This window comes from Lissotriton helveticus, chromosome 5_1 (genome assembly GCF_964261635.1).
Source record: "Lissotriton helveticus chromosome 5_1, aLisHel1.1, whole genome shotgun sequence".
NCBI classification, from domain to species: Eukaryota; Metazoa; Chordata; class Amphibia; order Caudata; family Salamandridae; genus Lissotriton; species Lissotriton helveticus.
In genome coordinates, this window is record NC_136065.1 from 2,017,411,830 (window position 1) to 2,017,423,876 (window position 12,047).

Consider the following 12,047-nt stretch of genomic DNA (forward strand, 5'->3'; position numbering starts at 1 on the left):
CTGCACTGTCTTCACAGCGAATTTAAAGTCAGTATCCCTCGTCAGAACCGCTGGAGCAGTACCGCAGTGCACCACGTCCACTTGCCATTGCCAAGGCTTGTTGACTCTCTTCACCAGAGATCTTTGGGCTCCAAGAAGCTCCAGCCTCTCATGCTACCAAGATCTTTGTCCTCACCACCTCCTCTGCACCGTGGGCCTTTGTCACTGGTGAGCTACTTGAGGTCCTGTTGCAACTCTTGTGCCTCTGCTCTGTGGGTCCTCTTGAGGGTCTTGTTTGTGGGCTCCTCTATTTGCAGAGGGCCTCCTCTGACTTACCTGCTTTTGGTGAGTCCCTTGGACCTTGCTGGTCCTGACACTGCACCTTTTTCATCTGTTAGATTTGTTGCCATTGCCAAGGCTTGTTGGTGTTCCTGCCGGACACCAACTCCCTGGCTCTTGACATCTGAAGTGGGACAGCTCATGAATCGCTCCTGGTCTTCCACTGCATTGCCTGGTCCGCGCAGCTACAGTGCCATGGTCGCTGTCGACTCTCCTGAATTTTTCAACATCTGTGGGCATTCGTCTTCTATGCCTCCTGGTCCCTCCTGAGTGGCATAGGCTCTATCCCCTCTGCTTGCAGGTACCTCTCATCCTGGACCTACCCTTGAATTCCACTGGACTCTTTCACCTTTGTCAGCAACATCTTTACTGAAGTCCTCCATTGTGGTCTACAGCGGTTTCCGATGTCAATTCGCACCTATACACCCGGCTTCCCTGGTGTAGGTATCCTGTTTCCCGGGGTATCCACGGGTGTAGTGATTCTCCAACATTCCATCTTCCACATGGTTTCTTCAGGGTCTTCTGGGAAGGTCCTACTTCTTAAAAACTGCAACCACGACTTCCCTATTGACTTGTGTTGATCAAACGGTTGTGTTCCCACTCTGTATACGGCCTCTATGGGGGTCCTGGTTACTTACCTTGGGTGGTTCCTTGAGTGCCCAACACCTACGTTTTCTCGGTCCAGTCTCAACTACGGTTGTGGGTTGCATTCCACTTTATTAGTATATGGTTTAGTTTCCCCCTGGAGATTTGTGCTACTTACCTGTTCAATTACCGAAGTATTATGTGTATTGTGATTATATCTCCGGGGAGGAGATATTGCAATGCATTAGTGAGTGTTTATAATAAGTACATATTTTAATAACTACACTGTGTGGGTCATTTTCACTTAACCTACACTATATGATTAGCACTTGTAAAACAAGCTGCTTTACACTTCTGGACTAAGCCTGAAGGCTGCTCTCCACAGCTACCACTTAGAGAGCTTTCTGTCTAAGACCACTAAAATCAGCGTAAGGGTTATCTGGATTAGTGCAGGGTGCTTCACCTAAATAAGTGTGCACCATATACTCAGCCAGCCTCCTACACATGGGCTCAAACGATATCTGCGAGGGCCATTATATAGATGTTGAAGAGTGTTGGGCTGATCGACGATCCCTGAGGGATTCAGCACAGGAGTTTCTTTTTAGGATTCTGAGGTGTAGGGGGGAAGTCTAACTCATTGAGTTCTGTCCATGCGGAAGGAAGATATTCACTTGCGAGCCAGTCCACAGATACCCAAGTTCTGAAGCTTTCTGATGAGTGAATCATTGGAGATAATATCGAAAGCTGCAGAGAGGTCGAGGAGAATGAGTGGGCCCATTTTTCCTCGGTTGAGGATGCTTCCAGTGTTACCTGTGGCGCAAGGAGGGCTGTCTGTGTGCTGTGGTTGGTCCGAAAGACTGAACGAGAGCTGTCTAGGAGTTGATGGTATTGATGGCTTTCTCCATTACTTTAGCTGGAAAAGGGAGGAGAAAGATGGGTCTGTAGCTGCTGAGGCTGTCAGGGTCCACTGTTGGTTTCTTCAAAAGGGTATTGACTTCTGTATTTTTCCAGTAAGGCAGAAAGGTGGTGATGGTTTTGAAAGTGTTGCTGACAGCAATGAGGGTGGGAGAGATGATGGTTCTTCCAAAGTTGTATATAAAGTGGGTGCAAGCGTTCATGCATGCATTGCATTTAGCAGGGCAGTGGTTTCTTCATTCAAGAGAGGCTTCCAGTTGCTTAGCTGCTGTTTCTTGATGAAGGAGGTGTCCGACTGGTCTGGGGGAGTTCATATTGGTATGCTGTGGATCTTGGCAATCTTCTGTTTGAAGACGTTTGAGATGTTGTTGCAGAGTGCTTGGGATGGGATGATGTCGTTGTTGGCAGCTGCGGGTCTGGAGATCTCTTTGATGATGGTGAAGTGTTCTTTGCCGTTGTTGGAGCTGGCTTTGAGTCTGAGAGATAGGGACTTTCTCTGTGTTTCATAGTTGTTAGTAGTAGTGGATGAGGTCGGCTTTGTATGTGGATCTTGAGGTGGTGTTTTTGTTCAGTCTCCATTTTTTCTCAAGTTTTTACAGTGGCGCTTGGACTCCCTAAGGTCGTTTCTATACCAGCTCAGTCGTATTTTGGTTTTGTTGGTCTTGTTTCTAATTTATTGAAGAGCTTGGTATCGATATCAAAGTTCCTGGTGTGGTTGGGTGGGCATTTGTGTAGGGTCATTGTTCAGTTTTCTTTGCATATTTTGCCCCAGTGTCTTAATGGTGCTTTGGGTTTTTCTGGTGGGGTCGCTAGGTGGGCGGGAATCTTGAAATGTATGATATAGTGGTCAGACCATGTGAGCTTGGCCATGTAGATTGTGGTGATCCTGTTGTTGAAGGAGAAAATACGGTTGAGCGTGTGACCGGCTGTGTGGGTTGGTCCTTGGACAAACTGGGTGAGTCTGAGGTTGCTAAGGCTGTCGACGAAGCCTATGGAGTTAGGATCTGTGGTGTCTTTCAGGTGGAAATTAAGGTCCCCGAGGAGGATGTACTTGGGTGATCTGAAGGAGAGGGGAGCTACGAAGTCTGCGATGTGGTCACAGAATTCAACTTGAGGCCTGGAGACGTTGGCAAGGGTTCCCTTAAGGTCGGCATTGTAGTCCATTTGTATTTTGAAGTGGAGGTGTTTCATGAGGTTGGTGTCTGAGTCAATGGAGGTGATGCAGTCAATCGTCTTTTTGTAGAGGCTCGCAAGTCCCCTGCCTGGTTTGTGGGTTTGGTCCTGGTGTATGTTTTTATAGGTGGGCAGGATGGCTGTGGCGATGTCCAGGTTGGAGGCTGGGTTGAGCCATGTTTCGGTCTGCAAGAGAAGGTCGGTGTGTTGCTTTTGGAGAGGTCTCAGATTGTGCTGGTGTTTCCTGAGGGAATGGACATTGAGGAGCATGGCAGGCTGTTGGTGTGGGGTGGTGGTGGTGGTGGTGGCATGTGTAGATTGTTTGGAGGTGGTTGTGTCTGTGTCTGATATGTCACAGGTGAAATGAAAATGGGTGCCGGAGAAAGATCGTACCATGGTTCTGGGGAATGCACAGCAGCAACGTGTGTGACGGTGTGCATTGCTGAGGTCACAGAGAATAGCGAAGGAGTAGTGGCGGCATTCGTTGGCTCCGGTGGTGGTTGCAGCTGTGGTCAGCCTTGGCCAGTGCAGGCAAGTGACTTTGGGTTGGGTGGGGGGTGTCAATAGACAAGGGAAGCTAAAAAAACAATTTAAAACATTTACCTTGCGCTCGCCACATCGCCGAGTCGGCAAAGTGGCGAGCGCAAGGTATGTGGCTTTCTTTTTTTATTTTACCTTCCCTCATTGTCTGTTGAGCCCCCCAACCGCGCCCCTTTGCTCTTACATGCACTGTCCGTATCTAGCTGTGGTTGTGGTGTTGTGTTGGATGGGGTCAGGCGTAGACGGCCTTGCATTTGGTGCTCCTTTAGCACGCCATCTGCACACCCCAGGGCGGGTCCACTATTTGTGTGTACTGCGCAGTTGCACTGCTGCCTGCATTAATTAGGCCTGGGGTGGGAAGATACCTGTTGATGGGAAGAACGGTGAGCAAGAAAACCCAGGTGGGAAATCCCGGGCAATGGCGGTGTCACTTGGTCAAAAGGCGGCAACTAGATCAGGCTGGAACAGCAGGAACTGGAGGCCACTGGCAAGCTAAGGGACCAGGCACCTACTAATGTAGTTGCGCTGCAGCCTGAATTAGGTAGGGTCTGGATTGGGCGGGCCTTCTGTTGGTGGGAAGGATGGTGAGTGAGAAAACCCAGGCAGAAAAACCTGGGCAGCAGCGGTGTGCTGTACAGTGCAACCCACAGGCAAAGTTTAAAAAATTTGGAGAAATAAAAATATTTTTCCTTTTTAACACCTGCCTCATAGAGGTGTTCTTTTGTGGAGCAAAACACTATCTACTGTTAGTTAAATAGGGCTTTGCATCAAAAACCACGGAACCATGGGACACCGATGCACTGCCCGTGGAATGCCCCCATGACTCAGAGCAGAGCAGAGCAATGCAAAGCACTGCTTTGTGTTCCTTTCAGGCAACTTTGGAAAGCTGGTAAGTAATTTCCAAATAAACATTTTATGTCAGTTTGAAGCAAATCTGGCAAAGAATGTTAGTCCCTAAGACTTCTGATGAATGTAATTTCATGCACCAACTAACTCTAGTGTTCTGTAGTGAACTACTTTCACATTAGACTTTTTGAATATTGAAGTATTTAGTACATTTTTACATGACGATTTACATGCTAGCAGAGGGCTTCGTTTTTGTTATGGCGCTTAGAAACAAACCATATCAATTGCGTATAGGTCTCTGCTTGCGTATTTCCCCTGAGATACACTTTACCCCAGAGCTTTCCAAACCTTGTGTACCGACACAGTTCTGTGTCGCCTGCAAATGGTGAGTATGTCGCAGGCACTTAGCACATAACTGTTGCTAATTAAGAGGCATTCCTAGACACTCTACTCTATGGTCTTTTAAAGACCTGTGAAGTGTTCGGGTGCGGCTGTGTGTGTGCCCGGGAAGCTGGGGTGAGGTGACAGAGGGTGACAGACAGAGAGAGACAGAGGGAGGAAGACAGAGAGAGGGAGGCAGAGGGAGGGAGGCAGAGGGCGACAGACAGAGGGAGACAGACAGAGGGAGGGTGACAGACAGAAGGGGAGGGCGACAGAAGGAGGGAGAGAGAGTGAGGGAAACAGAGGGAGGGAGACAGAGGGAGAGAGACAGAGGGAGAGAGACAGAGGAAGGGAGACGGAGGGAGACAAAGGGAGGGAGACAGAGGGAGATGGAGATAGGAGGACAGAGAGAGGGAGACAGAGGGAGGGGGCAGAGGGCGACAGACAGAGAGAGACAGACAGAGGGAGGTGGGCAACAAAGGGAGAGAGACAGACAGAGGGAGGAGGGCGATAGAGGGAGGGAGACAGAGGGACGGAAACAGAGAGAGAGAGACAGAGGGAGGGAGACAGAGGGACGGAAACAGAGAGAGAGAGACAGAGGGAGGGAGACAGTGGGAGGGAGACAGGGAGGGAGACAGAGGGAGGAAGATAGAGGGACGGAGACAGAGAGGGAGGCAGAGGGCGACAGACAGAGGTAGGAGGGCGACAGAGGGAGGTAGACATACAGAGGGAGGGAGAGAGAGGGAGACAGAGAGAGAGGGAGACAGAGTGAGTGAGACAGAGGGAGACAGAGAGAGAGAGAGGGAGAGAGAGAGGGAGAGAGAGGGAGAGAGAGAGAGAGATAGGGAGGGAGACAGAGAGAGGAAGGAAGACAGGGAGAGAGGGAGAGAGACAGAGAGAGAGACAGAGAGAGTGTGGTAGAAAGATAGACAGAGATAGAGACAGAGACAGTTAGAGACAGGGACAGACAGAGACAGATAGGGGCAGAGACAGGGACAGGGGCAGACAGATAGAGGCAGAGACAGACAAAGACAGAGAGACGAAGAGGGAGACAGAGGGAGGGAGACAGGGACAGACAGAGACAGGGACAGACCCACAGATAGAGGCAGAGACAGGGACACACAGATAGAGGCAGAGACTGAGACAGACAGAGAGGCTGAGGGAGAGGAAGGGAGACAAAGGGAGAGAGAGAGGGGGAGAGAGAGGGAGGGAGACAGGGGCGGACAGACAGATAGAGGCAGAGACAGGAACAGACAGATAGAGGCAGAGACTGAGACAGGCAGAGACAGATGGGGAGGGAGACAGAGGGTGACAGAGGGAGGGAGCGGGAGGAGACAGAGAGAGAGGGAGACAGAGGGAGACAGAGGGAGGCAGGCAGAGTGAGACAGAGGAAGGGAGTCAGGGGGAGAGGGAGACAGAGAGAGAGGGAGACAGAGAGAGAGGGAGACAGAGGGAGGGAGACAGAGGGGGAGGGAGACAGGGAGAGGGAGACAGTGAGAGGGAGACAGAGGGAGAGGGAGACAGAGAGAGAGGGAGACAGAGAGAGAGGGAGACAGAGGGAGGGAGACAGAGGGGGAGGGAGACAGGGAGAGGGAGACAGTGAGAGGGAGACAGAGGGTGACAGACAGAGGAAGACATACAGAGCGAGACAGACAGAGGGAGGGAGACAGAGGGAGGGAGACAGACAGGGAGACAGATAGAGGGAGAAGGGCGACAGAGGGATGGAGACAGAGGGAGGGAGACAGACAGAGGCAGACCATTAGCCCCCCCGTCCCCCAAACCCTCCTTAGGTGGTTCGGGCTCGCTTGCTCGCTACCCCGCTGCCTTACTGTGTCACAAAATGATACATATCCAAAAATTGTGTCACCAACATGAAAAGTTTGGAACGCTGTGCTTTATCCTGTGGCGGTACCAGCCCTTCAGCAGTCGGGGCGGCAGGGGGCACAGGAAGGCGTGAAACATGCAGACGTGTAAAAATATAAGGCCTTTCGAAGCCCTACAAGGCTGCGAAATACTTTGCTGTGAGACCCCAGGTCCATTGACGTGCCTGTCCTGGAAGCTGCACAGCCTAAGGCAGGTGACGTGGGGGGTGGTTGGGGTGTTAGTAGTGCTTTAAATGGGCCGGTACTCACCAGTACTGAGTACCAGCACTTCTAAATTTTCTGCCTCTGAGTACCGGAACTTTTTCTTATCTCAAAGAGAGTACCAGTACTCATGGGGCAGCAAGCCAACTCTGTGCAATCTGGCTTGAAAAGAAAGAAGCGTGACACAGCTCAGGAGTCGGTCCGTTTTCGTGAAGCACTCGAGTGTATTCAATCAGAGCAGGCACGGCGTGGAGACAATTGCACTGTAGGTGTGCGAGAATGCCTGCTAAGAGGCACATCTCCTGACTCAAAACTAAGAGTAGGCTTCCTGCTGGCATAGCAGAGTAAGGCAGCACTTGATTAGAGCCAGATCGAGGAGATAGGTGGTGATGATGACACTGTAGCACAGCTATGGGGGTGGGAGGGGGAAGGGTCGGGGAATCAAGCTGTTGTAATATGGACATCAGAATATGCGATCCGAAAACACATGAACTAAATACCTTGTCTGTGTGCAAGTGATTCTATGTCCCTGTGTATGTCCTTCATGTATGCGTGTTGTCTGCAGTGTAAATATCTGCAGACCAATTACACCTCAAACAAATTAAATGTGTGCCTCTGGCCCGGTCCCTTAGCACTGCCCGTAGCCCCGCCCATGTAGCCCCGCCCCTAACCCCGCCCCCTTATCCACATCTCAGGTGAGTACCTGCACTTATTTTTTTCCATTTAAAGCACTGCACTGGGTGTTAGTAATTACATCTCTTTCAGCCCAGTGGTTGAAGTGGGCGGGATCGGCAGGGCGCGGCGTGCCCCTACTTCTTTCATTTGACCGATTCCGTTCCCCTACTTTTTTAGTTAAACACTCGTCCCAGGGCCAGAAATAGCCAAGGCCTAAAGATAAGGTTTGCCGTTCGTAGCAGGTCGGGGAGGCAGGACTGGCCGAGAAGGCAAAGGACACTGTTTCTCGTCGTGTGTGCACAGACACACAGCCGCACCCAAGTACTTCACAGGTCTTTGAAAGGCCAATTACGTGTTAACGAGGCTTTGTTGCTTTTCACCTCTTCTTGAGCCCCTGCATCACCACTCTGAATACTGGAAGAGTCAGTTCTACCTCCCCTCCCCCCCGAATTTTTACGTACGTACCCCCCCCCCCACGCTCCCCCCGGAATTTGGCTCTAGATGCGCCTCTGCTGCCCAGAGAAGGCAACAATAAAGATGTAATTAAAACTCCTGTGATTCATTTTCTCCCTAAAGAGAGATGCAGTGTCCACTTCTCCTGCTCTGCACCTGCCCACCATCCCCAGCAGCTGCCCACACCCACTTTCTTACTCTGTCTCACTCTCTTTATGTCCTGCTCCTCCTCACTTATTGAAACTATTCCATTACAAATTCTTGTTTGAGGTAGTATCCCGTTGTCAACCTAGCGGGATGAAAAGCTGTGCTGGCCACAGTGACACAGGAGTCCATGGGTTTCAACTGTTATAGATTTCCTCAATAGAATCATTCCCTCACTCAGCTATTATAATGTTTGTATGCGGGTCAGATGCATCCAATAGTAAAATATCTCAGTGGGTTAAGGGACTTGCTGCAGCGATCCATGTGTAATCAAAGTCACTGCTTTCTTTCAAACTAATAGAATAGCTCAGTTGGTCAGTGTGTTTGATGCAATGCACTGTGCGTGATCTGTATGTCACATGTTTGAATCCTAGCAGAGCGCTCTGTGGGCTCAAACATATGTTAGAGATTTAGTAACCACCTGTAGGGCATAGGTTCTGTTACTGATAAGAATGCAAAGTGTGTTATGCACATTCTGCAATCATCTGCATGTCGTTTCCGTAGCATACATTTGAACCCCTGCAGGGCCAACTCGTGTTTTCATTCTTCTGAGGGCGATCGAATGAGTACCTTTGGGAAGTAACTAACGCAGTATTTAACGCTAATTAAAGGGTAGTTAATTACTTTTATGTTCTATGCCGTATATGTGGACATTATTGGCTGAATGTTCACATACACTTCAAATATATTAAATATATTGTCCATTCAGGAGACCTGTTTTCCGTACCTGCTCTGGTGGTGAACTGCAGCACATTTTATTTTTGTATATCAACCAGCAGAAATACTATGTGTGCCTGTTCAGAGGGCTGGAGCACGGAGACACAGTTCTATTGGGCCCTAGCTGATGTGTGCTCTTGTGCTGCAGCCCCCTACCTCCCACCCCAACTCCCAGGACACTTAAGTACATAAGATAAAACTGGCACTGTGTGTCCTCGGGTCAGTGGTTACAGAGAGGGCTGGGCCAGCTTTCTGCACTACTCCCTTGTGGGCTGGGCAACCTTTGGTCAAGCAGGAGAAGGGGTAGATCTGCCTATGGTGGCGAGAGGGAGTAAGTTGGCGATACACCCTTCCCAGGGCTGGGCACTGGGCAGCATGGGGCCACCAGCTAGACTCCGCCTCAGAAACATATCTGCTCCTTTCAGTCAGATCACTGAATGTCCGCCCACTCCTGTTTGTGTAACAGACTAACATATCCAACACTCAAATTAATTTCATATTTCACTATACTAATTCACAACTAATCTTTTATGGGTTCCGGAGTAGCGCGCTAGTCACCGAAAAAGTGCTTCAACACCCCATTCAGGGGTAGCAAGCACTATATTAATGCAAACCTTTTTCCCTCTTCTATTCCTACACTATCCTTATTGATCCAAATAACTGACTAACATATCCGTCACTCAAATTATTTTCCATATTTCTCTATACTAATTCACCGCTGATCCTTTATGGGTCCCGAAGTACTGTGCTACTCACAGAAAAAGTGCTTAGATGCCGCATCAGGGGTAGTACGTGCTATAAAAAATGCAATTACAATACAATAAAAGATAGAGTAGTCTCAAAATGGCCAGATTGATTTTATTCACCAAAACATTTGATTTTATTCACCAAAACATATTAGCGCCACTTTACTAAGTTTGCCAGTGAAGCGCTGCTTGTTTTCTTGTCTTTCTTTGAACAACATTGTTTTCCATGGGTGGGGAAGGGCACCATTCCTGGAGGTACTGGGTGTGTTATGTTTGCAAATATATTATGTTTCTAAAATCAATTGCTGCCTCCTTCCAGGCTTACAGCAATTTCGGAAACAATAAAAATTTAAGGATAACTCAGGGGATTAATGTTCTTCCTAGAGAGAGATGGAGTTTTGTCCGAGGGGAAGTTTTGACTCGTGGAAAGGTAGCGCAGAGGGTTAATGTGCCTGCTGTACAGAACATGTACCATGCATATCACAAAGTGCACCTAATGTAAACAGGTCAGTGGGTTACTGCTTTAGTCAGAGAGATCCTTTTCTTACTTGCAGTTTATAAGTCAACATCCTAACATAGGATAGTGAGCTTTTAACTGTCATCTAAGAGCTGCAATCAAACTGCAAGGTATAAATTAGAGAGTTATGTTTTTTCCCCCATATAGGAGAGTAGGGTCTGCTTGCTATGGTTACCCCCACTTTTTGCTGTGTTTCACTGGTATTTCGACTTTAGTATGGCTGTGGCCCTGCTAATCAGGACCACAGCCTAGCTGTTCTCTCTCTAAAGTGATACCATGTACTTTAGGTACATACCAGACGGGTTACTGGGTCACCCTTGTGAGCCCCTGTATATGGTACCTTAGGTACCCAGTGCATAGGTACCCCAGAGGCCTACCAGAGGCTGAAGCATGTATTATGCCACCCCTGGACAGCCTTCCAACATGGCACCACAGGGCTGCACTTGCAGCCTGGGTAAGGTGGTTTAAGCACCCCTTACTAAGATATAGTATACCTATATCTACCCTTTACATACAGACACGTATTAACCCATAAGTCACTCCTATGGCAGGCCTTGACAATCCTGAAGGCAGAGTACCTGGTATTGTGTGAGAGGGTGCCCTAGCATGAGCTGAGCCCCTCTGCAATTTTCGAAACCATCTCCTTATAGCTGTTGTATGATATAGCCATACCATATACTCTTAAGTGCATTATAATCCTCGCGGTTAATGCTAACTTGAGTTGAGATGAGACTTGTAGAGCGCTACTATGCCCGTAGGCGTCAAGGCGCTGAGGATGGAAAAAGCTGTGTGATGAAAAAAAAACTTTGGTTTGGCTGTATCAAAACATGTTGTGTTTGGTGTCAAACACTTTGAAATACTACCCCCCGCAAGTTCTGGTGGCGGGGGTAGCATTCCACCCTTCTAGAGGGAAAAGACATGTACACACTGGTATACCCGGTTAAAGTTAAACAGAGCCCCAGCATCACAAAATGGATGCTGCTGCCACAGACACGATTCTGCCCTCCTGCTGCTGTACGAAATTCCGGCAGGGGAGGCCTGGACAATAGGTTTCCTGTCAAGGGAGGTGCTAGCAAATCCCCAGAAAGGCTTTAGTGTATTGGGGCAGGGTGGGTTGCATTCAGTGAATGCTTTTCAGACACTGCCTGGGGCACACAAGGTGCTCCATGCATTTCCCAGTTCAAACCGGTTGCTGGGGCACTCTGGCGCGAAACTGGACAAAGGGGAAGGGGTGTAACCACCCCCTCCGAAAGGTCCTCCCATAGGTGGGACCCTAGAGTTAGTCCAACCCCTAAACTTACTATAAGAATAGGAGCCCAGTCCCTAGGACTTTAGATTACCCTGGACGAAACTCTGCAACATATTTCTTGGACCTTCAACATTCCATATCGACTGGAAGACGGAAGAAATCTCCCTTGTGGTCAAGGAGTGGCCACCCTGTTCAAACCGACAACAAAAGCATCTTTGCCGGTCGGCATTGTGAGGCTCCTGCTGGATCCAGAAGAAACTGTGACACAGGACATGGACTTCCAGACATCTCTGACGCTGACCTGCGCTCCTAGCAAAGCTGAGATCTGTAGCGAACATGAGAGACGTGGGACGGAACTCCTGGACATCCTGCGTTTTGGCAACTGCACCTACTTCCCGAGGTATCCTGAAGTTGTGCATTGGGTATTTGAAGCACCTGCCCTGAGCTCCATTTGCACCGAAGTACACAGGCCAGCACTCCACGAGTGACCCGTGAGTCCCCTTTCTTCACCGCAGCTCGAGGCTCCTTCGCGGTTCCTAGTCCGTTGGCTAGTGAGCCCCCACAAGGGCAATCCTTTGTTCTTTGAGCATTCCTGGTTGCTCCAGACGTGTTCTGACTCCACTCCAAAGGAGGAGTCCCTCAGA